We start from the raw sequence: 16979 nt of genomic DNA, 5'->3' as shown, positions 1-16979 counted from the left end.
GAAGTCCAAGATACCCTAAGATATTTAAGTTCCCATGCAGTTCTTTATCGAACGCACTAGGCAGGTCTAAAATGATGGCATTTACCTGCAAGGAAAAATCCTGAGCAAAACTTTCGAACATTTTCCAAGTTTCTTGCACTGATAGTTCACCAACTGGTCCAGCTGTCAGCGTTACTCAATGACAGCTGCCTGCCCGGATTCATCAAGGACTGCTAAAATATTCATGAATTGTTGTGACAAGTTGAGAAGTCACTGACATACCACGTGTGAAACCATGTTGATATGGTGAGAAGAGATCATTACAGCCCGCTAATACGCTTTCTTGTTCTTCGATGCATGTTTTACGCCAATGTTTCTGTCTGGCGGAGGAATTTCGTCTGATTCTAGGGAAAACCAAGGACTGTGTGGTTATAATGTTGAGTTAAACATGCATTACAGTACATGCTGTAAATCTTTCTTTTTTTTTTTTGATGGAAGGGACGAAGGAATGCTGCAAAAGTTCATTTTCATGCTGAGGGCTGACAAAATGAGCAAAACGCAGAAGAGGAAAAAAATACAAATGAAAGAACAGCAAGAACAATGACATACGGTTGCCTTGCCATCTGTTAGTCGGCAGCAGGCAGCACCGGTTAACCTTGATTCAGAGGAAAACATAGTAAAACAGTTCCCACTGAGCGCCTGCGTGGCGTTTTCCAGCACACATCGCAAACGTCTACCGTGACAGACTCCTCGTCACGGGGCATATGTCCAGCACATTCACTCCGGCTTTACACAGCGCCGGTGATTTGCGGCGGAAAAACTGCGAGCGCGGCAGAGGGTTTTCATTTGAAACAGAGGGAGGAATTCGCCCTCGTGTCTGTTTGAGGTAAGCCCCGTTTAAGATTCCCTTCGAAGCTGCGAAACGTCACGCACGCGAAAATCGCCCTGATAGACAGCGGTTGATTTCCCTGCGCCTTTGCGTGAGAATAGGCAAGTATAAAATTGAGTTAGCCTTTAGATTCAACAGATAACGCTCTGCGCTTCCAAGGTATCATGCGCAAAATTTTAATGAACCGACCGCTTTAACCCTTACGAGTAGGAGCTGCTTCTTGCAGCTTTTAATTATTTATTTACTTCCGCTTAAAGTACGGAAGCATTTTGATTCCAGAAGCTGTGCGTATAAAGACCCTGCACGTACCTGTTTGCATGAACTGCATATGAAAGCGTCTGCTTCTCTGTAGTAGTTTTTCTTTCTATTCTAGAAAACAGACGCGTTCCGCATTCACACGCGTCGAGTACAGCCACAACCCATTTCCATGATTCTTATCTTCAGTTGAAAGAAGAGAAACAAATAACTGCCTCGAAGCCTTGACCGTGAAACTTTTCCAGAACTAAAAGTGTTTTCCTCGGTTCGTTGTTGCGTATTTTGGATGTGAAGCCACAGTTAAGCGATTCCCGTGGAAAAGTATCCCGCAAGATATTTCAAATAAAATGTGCCTATGATACTTGTTGATTAATCGAAGCTGCCGGTTCAGTCACGGTCGCGGCAGCCCCGTTTCGATGTAAGTGAAACGCAAAAGAGATCCGTGTACTGCGCGATATAAGCGCCGGTTGAAGTACCCCAGGTGGTCGAAATTGATCCGGAGTCTTCCGTTGGAGAAAAAAAAAACCCATTAATGCTCAGTAGAACCAAGCCACATTAGGAAGATAGAAAGAAAACATATAAGAAGTTGCCAGAGTGAGTGAGTGAGTGAAAACTTTATTGGATATTTCAAGGGTTTCGCGATTGTGAAGTCTCCGTCGTCTTCTCTGGCGCTGGCGACTTGAGGCTTCTCGTCAGCAAGGGTGGGCCCCTATTCCAAGGCTCCACTGAGTCGTGCTGCATCAGTCGCGTGCTGCACTAAGGCCCTTTGGGTCGCTAGCTCGCCGCTGGTGAGCCGACTCTCCCATTGCTCCGCACTCGGGTGTTCGTGTTGGTGGAATGCTTTTTTGCGTTCCCATTCCCACGTGATATGATAAAGTGTAGGTGTGGCATCGCACCAAAGGCAGGTGGCTCTGTATTGTGTCGGGAACATCTTATTAAGTATGTGTATGTTAGGAAAGGAGTTGGTCTGTAATCTGCGCCAGCCGGTCGCTTCTTCCTTTGTTAGGGCTTTGTGTGGTGGTGGATATCTAATTCTAGCTCCCCTATGCAAGTGCAAGGTCTCTGCGTATCCCCCCTCGCAAGCCTGTAGGCAGAGCTCCGGAGCATTTGACTGCCCTGCTCGGAATGCGTTACCTCGAGCTAGGCTGTCTGCCCTTTCGTTCCCCCCTATGCCCGCGTGGCCCGGGATCCAGATTAGGTTATGCCTGGGTTTCTCGGCGAAGGTTACCCCGCTGAGTATTTTAAGGGCTGTTCTGCTGATCCTGCCCCTCGTGTAGTTCCTGCACGTCTCCTTCGAGTCCGTCAGTATGTTGAGAGATCGGCGCGTTCTGTAGCCTTCTGCTGCCGCCAGCGCAACGGCAATCTCTTCGGCCTCCGCTGTGCCGGCGACCTTTGCCGTGGCACACGTGATCATGTTTCCTTCCTTGTTTACCACTACCGTCGCGGCTACGCGTTCTCTCTCGCGCGGATATACGGCAGCGCCCGTGTATACGGTGTTGTCTAACTGGGCTAGCGTTCTCTCCACGTACTCGGCCCTCGCTTTTCGTCTGTTTTCGTGAAGATTGGGGTCCATGTTGTTCGGCAATGGTCCCACGTTAATGATTTTCCTAAGGTGGTCCGGTACGTCCGCGTATCTGTCTACCAGTCCGCTCGTGTCCCGACCCAACCTTCTTAGGAGCGCTCGTTCCGTGGGGGTGCCTCTGAGTCTCGTGGTTTGCGTTCCCAGCAGAGCTTCGGCGAGCTCGCTGAAGGTGTTGCTGATTCCTAACTGGAGCAACGTTTCGTTCGACGTGTGCTTGGGTAGGTGCAGAGCAGTCCTGTACGCCTTCCTGAGAATGATGTCGGCTTGCTCTACGTAACTTGTGTTGGGCTTTATGACACATAAGCGACTAAGTCACCACCCTCGAAACACGACGTTGAAAAGCTGAGTGTTGTATTTAATGGGCTATAATTTATGAAATCTGCAGTATATTTAAGACATTTACTTTCTCTGAAAACCTAAAATTACCCGAGAGATCAAGAAGTGCATTTTCACCTATGACTAACATTGGGTGAAAAGTGATGTGGTGATTATAGAATGAAGTAAAATATTTTTTGTTTGTTTTTGAGTTGTGTGCATGAGAATAAAATATGATTAACTGTAAGCTCGCCTCAACATCATTTTCAAAGAGTTTTCTTTTGTTTTGTAAGAAGTTATAGTGAGATGTGTGTGTTCAGTGTGAAGGCGTCATAAAGTTACTTTAGTGAAATTTTCCTGGTGTGTGAACGATTTTCACTCCCCCAAGACGGACTTTAAGAAGTGGAGCTTGTTGTTCATTTTATTGCCCCAAGTGACCTGCCATTTATCTACCAATTTACTAGTATTAACCCCGTGCAGTTTTTATGGGGTGGTTTACTTTTTGGTTTCACTGCTGCCAGCTAGTGCAGCACAGAAGTGGGCCTTTTAAGGTCCGTTCGATTCGCCTGCACTCCCTGCACCAGTTCTCTAAAGTTCCGCGGCGGTGCCGTGAGCGTGCAGCGCCAGTTCCAGCAGTTCGAGCGCAGCTTGGCATTGGCTGCTTCCAAAACGAATGGTCAAGTGCAGACCTCGTCGTCTGCTGGCCTTGGCGTCACCACCATATTGCAGCCAGCAGCCTGGCGCCCATGTATCCACGGCCGCCAACGTCCCGAACCGCATACAGAATCTTCAAACAGCACGTCGCAGCGAAGTGTTGCCATGAATCAGCCTAGATGTAGCCTCGCGGCAGCTAAGCGAACCGCACGTCTGTTCTTTTACCGAGCACGATCGACTGAGCTGTGCGCGCGCCGACTTGCATGTTAAGCGGTTTCTGCAATAAGGTGCATCATGCTGCATGCACGTATTTACCTTTTATTTAACATAACCGGCTTCGACTACTTTTATAGCATTGTTAGTCCAAAGGAAAGACGCCGGTACAGGTCCGTCGAGAGCACGGTGGTCGAGAGATGCAAGGTGTCGGCGGGGGCCGCTGTTCGCACCTCCGTTGCCGCCTTCTCGGGTGACCAGTCACGTTGCATAAGAGTCGGGTCCGTGTGGGGTACCGTTGTCATCGACGAGTGGAATGATTTGAGTATCTCGCAAGGCATCGTCGCGCACGCCGTCGTCGCGCGAGCCGTCGTCTGCTTCCGTGGCGGCTGCAGGTGCACCACCATTTCGGCACCGACCACTGAGGGGGTGCGCAATTTTCCTTAACTTTCCTGAACTAGACATGCACAATATCTGCACTTTTTTGAAACAAATGCCGTCGTGCTGACGTCGCCATCTTGCAATGCTGAAACGAATGGCGAAGTGCAGCATCGCAAGAACCGGTTCACGTTGTGCAGGCGAATCGAACGGACCTTTAGTTACCACCTATCCCGACATCGCTCGGCACCCAGCACAGTCTTGTCATGTGTGTTCGTTTTGCGACTTTTCCTCTATTATGCATAGTGCTTCCGACAAGGGGCTCAACTGCATTTCCAGAATGGACTCCTTTGAGTAGGCTTAGTGAACCAGTGTAGATTACGCTGTTTACAATGTTGTCTTAATTATTCTGCCTACAGCTACACACAAAGCATAGCATTACGCAGTAAAAATTATTGCGCAATTCAGTGATCTCAATACTTTTTCCCATTTCCCTTCTACTAGTGCACTTTCGCAGTGCACTACCGTTTTTGAGCCATCCGAGTAATATTCTGTGAAACTTGCATGTTCTTCGTTTAGTGCGGGGTATTATTGTAGTATATGCTCGTGCGGTGTTTGCGTTTTATGCAAGTGCATTAATGTGAAGTCTGATACAGCACGAAGGATGTGCAACGGCGGCAGTGGATCATGTCTTGGGGTGATATCAGGAAGGACATCTAGCATTTCCAACGGTTGAAGTTTACCTTCAAAGCGTAGCTGCTAAGGTCTGATCAATTTGGAGTTATTATTGAACAGGGTTCAGGATATGCACTTGTTAACTATGGGTTAACAAAAAAGATCTTATTCGAGACCCTATCTTCAGTACGTATGCACACGTCAGCATTGTTCTCCTTTCTGCCGGAGTTGTTTCGTTCCGTCTGCGTAGAAACCATTTCTAGGCAAAATGGCATTCTTCTGGGCCAGTTGGTCATGAATCCATATGTGGTCCAGCGTGAACTTTGGGGCGCAGGGACGTAGAAAGACGCAATAGAACAAGGAACACAGCGCTGACTAACTACTTTAATGAAAAAATGGACGAAACGGGCGGAAATATCTACAGTGGCATAAAGGTGGAGAGAAGGGTGGAGAGAGGTCAAAGCGCATGGCAAATGGGGCCGCAACAAAAGCAAAAAAACACAACTTTGAAACATATGAAGGAACAGCCGTCAATAGGGAACGCGAACCCAGTGAAACCAGACAATCTGAGGCCACGTTACAATTCTGTGCGCACGTGTGGCGAGAACCGACAGATAACCGAAAATCAGTCCTGAGAGCAGTCACAACATAAGATCGAGGCCACAAACCAGACACTGAAAGAACCGAAGCCGGGTCATAAAACACACAAAGCGAAAAAATATAATGACAAGAAATAAAGAAAAAACAGCGCCAACAAAAATACGGCCAAACAAAGCTAAAAGTTTAAAACATGAAGATAGACATGAGGCTACGAAAATTGTAAGAACTTGTAAGAACCTTTCCGGCTTCAGGTGAGGCGAGAGTCGAGTTAAAACTAAGAAAAACAAACGGTAACATGGCTAAACAGGGCTAAAAAGCTAAAGCATGATGTGGTAACTAAAAAACAAAAGGGATAGAAACATAAAAACGATGACGAATAGGATACAAGAACAAACGGGGCGCAAACAATTGGCCGGTTCATGAGACAGGGCAAACATCATGGAGGTATGCTTTTTTTTTCGTCGACAGTGCAGTTGACGAGGTGCTTGCACAGTTTTTTCCTTTCTCGTGGGTGGCAACAGCTTCGATGATCTCCCTGGCCAGCCTATCTTTTTTTCTTCCGAGGATCGAGAACATTTTTGAACGAAAAAATTGGCAGTGGCTTAGCTCTATTTAAGCCTGGATATACAAGCGAAAAGCTGCAGTTATGCTTTCTTTGACGTCATGGCAGTCGCAGTTCGCGCACAGTCCACACGGAGCACGATAACGGTGTAGGCAAGCGCGTTATATAGCCCTCCTTGCGCGTGCGTAGTAACTGCGGTAAACACGCGGCTGCAACGAAAGGTCAAACGTTGGCGAGGAGGCGAGCGCGCAGTACGGCGGTGAGGAGGCGGTGCACATGCGCAGCAGCGCGCGGCTGCGCCGAAAGGTCAGGCGGTGGAGTCGGCATAGCAGCGGCTGCGGCCACCTGCGCCGCGCGTGACGTCACTCGGTTTCGCGCATGCGCAGCTGCGGCAAATCTTGGCTCGGACAGCTGACGTGAAGCGCGGCTGTGGTGCGGGTAGTGAAGCTCTTCGCTTCAAAAGCGTACCTCCATGATGTTTGCCCTGTCCCATGAACCGACCAATTTTTTTTCGCCGTGTTTATTCTTCGTATCCTATTCGTCACAGTTTTTAAGTTTCTATCCCTTTTGTTTTTTAGTTACGACATCATGTTTTAGCTTTTTATCCCTGTTAAGCCGTGCTACCGTTGGCGTTTCTTAGTTTTAACTCGACTCTCGCCTCACCTGAAGCCGGGAAGGTTGTTACAAGTTTTTACAATTTTCCTAGCCCTAATTTCTATCTTCATGTTTTAACCTGTTAGCTTTGTTTCGGCGCGTTTTTGGCGCCTTTTTTTTATTTATTTATTTATTTATTTATTTATTTATTTATTTATTTATTATCATTTACTTTTTCGTTTTGTGTTTTTTTTATGACGCGGCTTCGGTTCTTTCAGTGTCTGGTTTGTGGCCTCGATCTTATGTTGTGACTGCTCTCAGGACTGATTTTCGGTTATCTGTCGGATCTCGCCACACGTGCGCACAGAATTGTAACGCGGCCTCAGATTTTCTGGGGCGCGATTACGAGTCGCTCAAAATCGTCTCAATCGGAAAGTGTCTCAAAAAGTGTCTCATTTGCCCCGTTCCTATTGGTCGGCCGTGACCAGCGGCCGTATTGATCTTATGCGTCACCGGCCGACGTCATAAACGCGCAGAAGTGTTGACGTTGCTCACCTAATTATGCGAGCCGATTGAGACGATTTTGCAGGATTGCAACGAGTGGTCTCAAACCGCTTGAGACAGAAAATGGCGGTTGTTTGCATGGCCGGTGGCCGCGCGAGCAACGGTGTAAGACGGTGCATGAAGACGGTTTTGACGTGCCGGACGAGTTGTTTCGACGTTTTGACATAGGAAGGAGCATAATGGCTGTGCGACGAACTCGCCGTTGAACTTCGAGGTGTGCGGGTGAGTGCGCGGTTAGTGGAGCGGCAAGTTCCTGTGCGCGCCTTCGCCGCCGGTGGGGTTCAAGACACCGTAGGAAATGAAGTAAACGTCGGCGTAGCCCAACCGACTGTGAGCAAGTGTTTGGAAACCACGGTCAAAGTTAAGTCGCAGAAGGTGCGCGCTTTCCGGCGAGACCCCCAAGACAAGGCGGCGGCGAAGGAGGACTTCCTTCGCATAAACTTTCGCCACCGCAGTATCCCCGGCGGCGTCATCCGAGCATCATCCGAACGGAACGGCAACAACATCAACACGAATATCAAGTGCTTAACCCGAAGCGGGCTGCATGAGTTGCTTAGGAGGCGGAAGAGTGATTGTTGCCGCAGTGACCGGGCGTGCCGGCTCTTAATTCCCGCAGTGAGATTGCAAGCTCCCATCAGCTGCACCGGTCTGCTTCCGTATGTCGGCAGTTGCTGCAGTGTGATTATTCATGGTCGCCGGGTATTTTCTGAACAAAAATAAATATAATCACGCATCGCCCTTGGAGGACATTTGCCATCGATAGCAGACTAGGTGAGTTCACACTGGCGAGTCGCGGAGGTCGCGCGACAGGCTTAAATCGATTTATTACACTCTCTCCCCGCTTTACATGTGCTTCGCAAACCGTAACTAATTGACCGAAATCGGTCGCCTAGAATACTAGCGCGACGTTTGCAACTCGCCAGTGTGAACTTGCCTTAAAGCTGCCTTCGCCGGTTTTCGAGCCAAGCGCTCCTTGCAAATTGATCTCGGCAGACCCGTAGCAATCACTGCCTTTAAATAGATTTTTCCGCGCACTTAAGACGTCCACACAGTACCTTGATTCTATGTAGTGTGTAAAAAAAAAAAGGACAGCCGTCAATCAGCTGATTTTTTTTCTGGCTGCCATGTTTACGATGGCTGAGCATGTGCGTGGAGGGATAAGGCTGAATCCATGGCTGAATCCTTTGAATCAGGCGGCAGCTCACGCCACCTAGCCGACGCTACCGACGCTTTTCCAGCGTCAGCGCACCCTCGCGGCAGCAAAAGTGACTGAAGAGCAAACTTAATTGCAAAATTGAGGACGCTCCTTCTTTTGCTTCATGTCGTTGAGTTTGAAACATAGTTTGTTAGCGAAATTAAACATTCTTCAAATTATTAACGGCGTGTTTACAGCAAAACTTTAGCATACGGTCCCTTATTGCGCAACTAAATGCTTCCTGGGTGGAACCCAACTAATTGACACCACAACCTCGCTGCTAATTGGTTGATTCCGCGGTCAACGACTCGCGGTGTCGTCATTTTGACGTCAGAGTCTCAAAATTGAGACAAAAACTCGTAATCGCGCTCCTGCTTTCACTGGGTTCGCGTTCCCAATTGACGGCTGTTCCTTCATCTTTTCCAAAGTTTTGCTTTTTGCTTATATTGCGGCCCCATTTGCCATGCGCTTTGCCCTCTCTCCACCGTTCTCTCCGCCTTTATGCCACTGTAGATATTTCCGTACGTTTCGCCCATTTTTTTCATTAAAGTAGTTAGTCAGGGCTGTGTTCCTTGTTTCAATGTGTCCCTCTACGTCCCTGCGTCCGAAAGTTCACGCTGGAACACATATGGAACTGTTTCTAGGATTTGTTTTGCTTGCGCCACTTCAAAGACGCAGACTTAGGTTTTGTAATCGATCCAGTCATTTCAGTTATGATGGTCTTGCTGACTTGTACACTACACACCCGTTGACTAAGGAAGACCGTACTACGGAGTGATAGATGTGCAAAAGACACATCCAATCAGGCCCCCGTGGGTTTTTTGAGAGAACTTTGAGCATGTTCAGGGATCGAGAAGCTTTCTTTTTGAGGGTGTTCATATCAGGTGGAAATGATTTTTTAAATTAAAGGTTATGCCAGGAAATTTGTGCTCATTTTTTCCAGGCTATACGGTTTGATTTAGGCGTAGGGTGAGGTCGGTCTGTAAGCCTCATTTGAACCGTAGAACAGCCAGTGTTTTTTGTGGGGAAAACTGGAATTCGTTTCTGTCCGCCCATGGCGCTGATTTATATATCGTCAACTGTACTTGCCTCTGGCATGTGGGCCCGTTGGCGAAAGTGCATGCTATGTAGTGGTTGTCGGTAAAGAATGAGTAGAGAATTGGTTTCTGGAGTTATTTTAGGGTATGGAATTCATTTTACGACAAAGTGACATGTGCTTAAAATGCATCTATGCGCATTCGTTCTCCTGAACAAAGTTTCTCGAGACGGTTGAGCGTAGGCGGACATGAAATAAACGGTTGTAGAGGAAGTCATTTAGGTCGTTCAGCATCCTGCCGCGCATGCATATAGATCTCCTAGGTCGCGAAGATTGGTGAAGACAGCAAGACAATGCTGTGTACAAATGCTTCTCAGATAATATTTTTAAAGTGAACCGAAAGTTGACCGCACTTTTTTAAACCAGCAGTGATGAACGTTGAAAAGTGCACCACGTTGAAGTGCAAAGGTTTACCACATATTCAGAACGCTTTCAGAATATTTGGTGAGACAGCTAGCGAGAGCCATGGGCGTATAGCTGGCTACCTGGAGTGGTTGGCAGCTTTTCAGGCTTCAGGAGTGGTACAATGACTTTTTTTAAGCCTGAGGTATATTTCCTGATAGTCATACTCTGCTCAAAATTTCATAAGTGTTTGAACAGCAGGCACAGGAAGATGCGCCAGTATTCGTAATTTACTTCCGACAGATAGAACTCTGCTTATTTCTTGGAATGTAGTAATACTATTGTGCTGTTCACCTGTTGGAAGGTTTTTGTTTTTCAGCTGTGCTTTCTTATTTTGCGAATGATTTTGTGTATAGTAAAGGACGGCAAAATTCTGGAAACATGTTCATCTAAGTTAATGTCTTCCGGTTCCTCTGTATACTTGTTTATGTGCCAGCGGCTACCAGCAAAGGAAATGTGAAAAGGAGAAACTGCCATTTAGTTTAGCTGCTCACATTTTTTTATGGGAGTGATTGAACTGTTTATGGATATCAGCGTTGTCGTAAACTTTTTTCAGCACTGTGACGGTGCTTTAGCTCTCGCCTTTTTGAAGTTTATGAAGTTCTCTTCTGTAGGGCATCTACGGAACATTCCCTAGGTTATATTTTGTTTGCTTTTTGCTTCCATGTATTCTCCTGTGTGTCAAACATAGTGATTTCGCCACACAACTCATGAGGACAGTGGGATAGCTAAGTGTGCTGCAGCAAGCCGTAAACTTATCGTTCAATTCATCCACATCGAAATTTTCTGAAACTACTTTTTCAAGACTGACTTCAGATAGAAAGAGTGGCCTGTCAGCTAGGTATAGCTTTCAGCGTCGTGGTTTCTTTGGGTTAACTAATAGTGAAGAATATAGGCTGATTTTGACAGCCAGGGGATCAGTCCAGTACGTTTTGTCCAGATCATTCCATTTAAAATCAGAAAAAACAGGTATGAACTAAAAGATGAATCTAAGGAGCTTATTTTCCAGTGGTCTGAGAGCAGTACGTACGTGTGCTTGCCGGTATTCAGCAGACAGACATTATTGCACAAACTACAATCTTCTTGAATATGGCCTCTAGTCTCACTTCGTTAACTTCCTCAGAAAGAGGAGTGGCCATTAAAATCTCCAAGCAAAAGATATGGCTCCAATACTTGTTTAAAAGTGCTTCTAAATCATGAAGTGGTACTGTTAGGTGTTTCTAGATATACAGGGCGCTTAACCTAAGATTTTACACATTTTTTTAAAAATACGCTTTTTGAGTTAGTAGAGCGCTTTTTTCGGCATAGAATTGTGGCGGTGTAGTACATCAGATTACAGCTAAGAAGTGCTAACTAGCAGGCTGGTTAACTAATACTGCATAGCTAACTTTTTAACAATAACTGTTTGGGTCCCTAAATACTGAGCAGCGTATAGCTGACCACAAGTAAAATCCATATCTGTTTGCAAAATTTTGAAAATTCGGTTACCCTCGGCGTTTCGGCGCAACAAATTTTGGCTGCTTCGACGAGTTACGTGCACTGCAGAGGTTGCTTTGCCTGCAAGCTTCTCGAAAGCGCATGTATTTTGGTGCCATATAGCCAAAAATTTGCTGGCCGTCGGCGTGGTGGGTAACCACGTTTTGGAAATTCTAAAAACTGATATGGATATTTCTTACGGTGGTCTACATGCCTCTCAGTAATTAAGGAGCTTAACAATAATAGTTAAAAATTACATGTTCATTATATATTAACTAGCCTGCTAGTTAGCACGCCTTAGCCTTATTCTGATGTGCTTCACCGCTGACAGTGCTATGCAGGAAAAAGCGCTCTTCTCACTCAAAAAGCCTATCTTTAAAAATTGTGTAAAATCTTAGGTGAAACAATCTGCATAGAGAATATATAGCCATCGTTTTAAAATAAAGAACGATGACTGGAACAGCTTCGTATTTAGTTTTGGTTTAGAGAGCTGCAACATGATTCTCACTAGTCCAAGGTTCGACGGAACACCGTCTGGTCAGGGTGAAGCATTATTTATTCACAAAGGAAAAATGATTCTCACTATTACAGCAACACCTACAGAGAACCTGCTTGAATGCTTCCGGTCACAACGGAATACTTATAAACTTCTTTATAATGTTATTGTGTAGAGGACCCAAGCTGGTTTCTTGGAAGCATAAACCCACGAGGTTAAAAGATACATTACATCAGTGTAGTATAGAAGTCCACCACAGTTCCACTGTTTCAGGAACGCCATTTTCAGTGGATTCGAATGGGAAGATGGAGTAGAAATCTAGGTTCCTGGCTTCTGGGGACCCGTTATTTGGGCCTTCCCTTTGTTTCGATGTTCGAGCGAGCTGTGCCGTCCGTGTGGAGCGGGTGCGCTGACTGTTACTTCCATAGCTTCGGTGGAGGCCCGTGAGGAAGCCATGGGAGTACGAACTTCAGACTTCTTCGGGCGGGGTAGCCTGGTCATCCGTCGGCTCAGGGATCGGCGGGAACTTTTTGGGAGCTGACAGCGGAGCGTTAGCTATCCCTGCCCTGACGGCGGATGGCCGTTCCTGAGGCCTTACGTGGGCAGTGGCCGGAGCCCACTGGGGCGCGCCGCACCACATCAACGAAATTTGTTTTCGCGGTGAAGGAGAAAGTGTTCTTTGTAAGGTATAGAATCGTCTGCGTGCTTCCTTAAATGCGATATTTTCTTTCGTCTTTAGTGTTATTTTATCCTTCTCGTTCTCCCACGCAGGACATGATCTTGAATAAGCGGGGAGCTTCGCTGCACAGTTTGCGTAGGATCGCGCAGCGTCATAGTTTCCAGAAGCGTGCTTCTTTGAGGCGCATTTTGCACAATTTTGGCGGTCACGGCAGTTCTCCGAGCCATGACCGTGTCGCTGGCAGTTGTAACACCATCAGAGGTTCGGTTCGCACATTGATTTTCAAGTAACCAACTCCGATTAATCCGAGGAGTGTGGTCAGGTTGAAGGTGAAGAAGAAATGTTTTGTGGCTATTTGTTTGTTTTCCTTCCTGTTTTTTGATGAAGTAAACATTAGCGACGTTTTGGTCCGTGAGACCATCCAGAATTTTTTGCTCTTTGAGTTCGATCACTTTCATAGGTCACACCAACGATGGTGTTCGGCTACATCGCGCCAGAATACATGCGCTTTCGAAAAGCTTGTACGCAAAGCAACCTCTCCAATGCAGGTAATTCGTCGAAATAGCCAATATTTGTTATGCAACAGCACCGAGGGTAGCCGCATTTTCAAAATTCTGAAAACTGATTTAGATATAAGCTACGGTGGGCTCGTGTCGTAATTAGGAGCCTAACAGTAATCGCTAAAAAGTTAACTATTCAACATTAGTTAACCCGCGTGCTAGTTAGAGCATCTTAGCCGTATTCCGATGTGGTTTGGTTTGGTTTATGGGGTTTAACCTCCCAAAGCGACTAAGGCTATGAGAGACGCCGTAGTGGAGGGCTCCGGAAATTTCGACCACCTGGGGTTCTTTAACGTGCACTGACATCGCACAGTACACGGGCCTCTAGAATTTCTAGTCCGATGTACTACACCGCTGACAATGCTATGCCGAATAAAGAGCTGGTCTAACTCTAAAAGCATATATTTTTTTAAAAACTGTGTATCGTGTTAGGTGAAACACCCCGTATGTGCCACATTCTGAGTTCGGAGTACCACCTCTGCTACTTTTGCGGGCACTGTCCTGAGAGTGTGTGTCTATACGCTTTCAAGCGCTCACATCGAATATCCTCCTGAATTCGTTTTAAAGCATGTATAATGCACATTCAGCAGCTAATGACGCAGTGCATAGCTCCCCATAACCACGGGTAGCTCAATGCCGCAACCAGGTAACCACCCTGTGCGCATAACCCGTGCCTCGCTCCTGTTGACATCTTCTTTGCCATCGTTTGGGACGCGCGGTCGTAGGACGCTGCCAAGTGCTTCGATGCGCGACTCGGATGCTCTGTGCGCATGTGTATAGGGGTTATAGGGAGTTACAAGGAAAGGCGCGAAAGCAGACTGACCTTGGGTGAACATCAGGATTATATACCGCAAATGAAGACTTCATGGAATGGTTGAATGGGGGCAATTTAAAAAAAAAAAAGCGTTTACGCGTGCTCTCGCAGGATTTATAGAGTTACGCAGCATAGAGCGAGCGAAGTAAATTATAAATTCTAAAATTTGCAATAGTTCACGTCCCGAAACGACACATCGGCTGCGAGGGATTTCGCAGTGTAGAACTGCGGAATAAGTTAGACCACATGGTGTTCTTAACGGGCAGTGAAATCGCACAGAACACGGGCGCGAATGCAGTGATGTTCTTTCATTCGTTGCAACTGCTATTTATTGCAACTGCGTGCTTGTTTCAAGGTAAGACTCCGCACTGCATAGGATGGCCTAGTGAAATCAAGTAAGCGTAACCGCTTGGCGTTTCGCTGAGTGGTAAAGATGAGTTGGAGCGGTTGTTCGCACCAAGCATAACAGCCTAGCAGACGCGACGCTTCTCCTGCAGCAGTGTAATCGGCACATGCCATGTATAGCCCTTGCACTCTCGGTCTGGTTCGCTTCCGTCGCTGCTGAGCCGGGCGATCGACGGTTTATGGTTTGGTTTATGGGGTTTAACGTCCCAAAGCGACTCAGGCTATGAGGGGCGCCGTAGTGGAGGGCTCCAGAAATTACGACCACCAGGGGTACTTTGACGTGCACTGACATCGCACAGTACACGCGTCTCTAGAAGTTCGCGTGCATCGAAATTCGACCGCCGCGGCTGGGATTGAACCCGTGTCACTCGGGACAGCATCCGCGTATCATAACCACTGAGCCACCGCGGCGGCGGGCGGTCGACGCTCTCCGGATATTATTAAGAAATACGAGGGCTGTACAACATGACATTCTCAGCTCCGGCTGCGCGCAAGCAGCGAAGTATCGAGGAACGGAGTGCACTGCAGCGCGGGCGGGGCTGAGATTGTAGCGTGGTACATGCGTCACAATGTGTCGCGATTCGACTGACGGCGCTTCGCACTCTCCCGCAAGCGCGCTGTTTTCGAATAGTGCGTGAAATGACCCAAATTAGTCGACCTACTTTGGTGAGGGTAATTCCGTTTTGAAAACTCTAAAAACTAATATGGCTATTATTATAACGGCCGGCTACACATCTCTATTTGCAATCAGGTGCCTATCGGTAATAGGTAAGAAGTGAACTATTAGAATTTAGTTAACCACTTTACTAGTTAACATTATTTGCCTGTTTTTGACGTCCGCAAACACTGGATTTACTATGCCGTTCTTTACATCAGATACCCTATATTTAAAAACTTTGGACCTCCTAAAAAAAAAAAAACACCTGGTATAACCACATATGGGCAGTTGAAAAATTAATGGGAGGAAAGGAAAAGGCCTTTTCTTTGGTCGGGTAAGCCCGGAGGTGCCGTCTACGGGAAGCAGAGGCCAAAGTGGTGTGTTCTTCCGCCGAGGGGCCTTAAAGGTCTAAACACCAATGTCGCATATCAGTTCTTAGCGCCGCACACTTTCGGCCGTGAAGGCGCCTGGCGCTGTCAACGCTGCTCATCATGCTGCACCCCAGGGAAGACAGGCCGGTACGCTCTTAAGAAATGTATTTGCTGGTAGCTCTTCCGCAAGCACCCAGCCCTAGCGTGGAAAAGTAAAGCGCTTCCCTGGAAATTGTCGAAAGTTTTGAATGGCTAGATGGATGGATGTCAGGAGCGTCACCTTTGAAACAGGGTGGCGGCAGGTGCCGCCATGCTGAACATCCCTTTTTTATTTCTCCAACCAATCTTTCAGAATAAGCCATATTAATGCGACAGCATTAGATGTCTAGTTCACGACAAAAGCCAGCGTCCGTCCGTCCGTACGTCCTTGTCACGGAAAAGCAGGTGGCCAGCCTCCCACAGGTTTTGTCGGCAACCCGCCCACCGTGGCAGGTGGTGATGAAATCACTTAAGGTAGATCCAACTTCAATGCAATTTCCACCTGCCCACCGTGGCACTGCTCATCAGCTCATTGGTCGAGAGATCGACAGCCTCTAGAAGAACTTCCTCTGCAAAAATTAGGCTTCCGGGAGCTATTCCTTCTCCACATTGCTCGGGAAGAGCAATATGGTTGTCACAAGCCCTACCGGTGGCTGTGTTCGAAATAGCCACCTGCCAGGCCAGCGGCGCATCTCTTAACCGGTGCACAACTTCGCCAGTAGTGGCATGAGAACTCGTCGCGATCTATGAATCTATGAAAGAGAAGGCGTGCTTGCGTTGGAGGGATCTCTAATGTTACATCGCATTGTAGTCAGAAGGGTAGGTTGAGCGCCGGCCAAGTTTTTGTCTATATATTCTCCATTTATTTTTGCACACAACGTCTGTTGACTTTTAGTTTTCGTCAACATTTAATCCTTGTATCCTTAAGCCATCGCTTTGCTTTTTAGCCATCAATCTTCCAGCCGCGTTTTACTAACATTTATAGAAAAATAATTCGTATTACCTTTTTTATTTCTAAACCCTAGGGTTTCAGGGAGAGTGACCATGCCTGTGTCAGCATTTGGATGGATACTGCAACATTATAATAAAATATATTTACTTTTTTTTAGAGATCTACCATATACGGCACATGTGACATCTTCTTGATTAAATAACTTTTTGTAGCTCCGCGTTCTAGGACAACGTGACCTCCGCTGCCTCTTCAGTAATCGTGGATCAATTCCTCCCTCATTTGCTTATTCCAATCTATATAGAGGTCTGAAATCAACTTTCTTCAATTGAATTCATCCAGTTCTTACCCTCTACATCTGTGACCAGTAGTTTACAACTTTTTATTTCTCCTCCCTGATTTCCTACATATATAATGGTTAGTTTTCTCGTTCTTTTCCGCCACTCTGAGCCAACGCTCTCTCTGTACAAGTATTTGAATACCTAAGAATACCTAAGTATTTGATCACCTGTTATCGACCAATGCTCACCCAAGGCTTCGCCATTTTCCACAATTTGCTGCTACCACTTACGTAGTAAA

The 16979-nt window shown here is 46.8% G+C and overlaps 1 protein-coding gene across 1 annotated transcript in view; it reads left to right on the top strand.

The window, feature by feature from the left end:
- The first annotated feature begins 846 nt into the window (after nucleotides 1-846).
- Nucleotides 847-16979, top strand: part of LOC149353647 (cholesterol 7-desaturase nvd 1-like) — a 37247-nt gene continuing 21114 nt past the window's right edge. Inside the window, exon 1 of the mRNA XM_089577383.1 lies at nucleotides 847-865. The gene's annotated coding sequence lies outside the window, so the exon portion shown is untranslated. The remainder of the gene's footprint in view (nucleotides 866-16979) is intronic.

Source organism: Amblyomma mixtum, chromosome 3, assembly GCF_055824585.1.
Source record: "Amblyomma mixtum isolate Tamu chromosome 3, ASM5582458v1, whole genome shotgun sequence".
In the NCBI taxonomy this organism is placed as follows: Eukaryota; Metazoa; Arthropoda; class Arachnida; order Ixodida; family Ixodidae; genus Amblyomma; species Amblyomma mixtum.
This window is presented reverse-complemented; position numbering and strand designations above follow the sequence as displayed.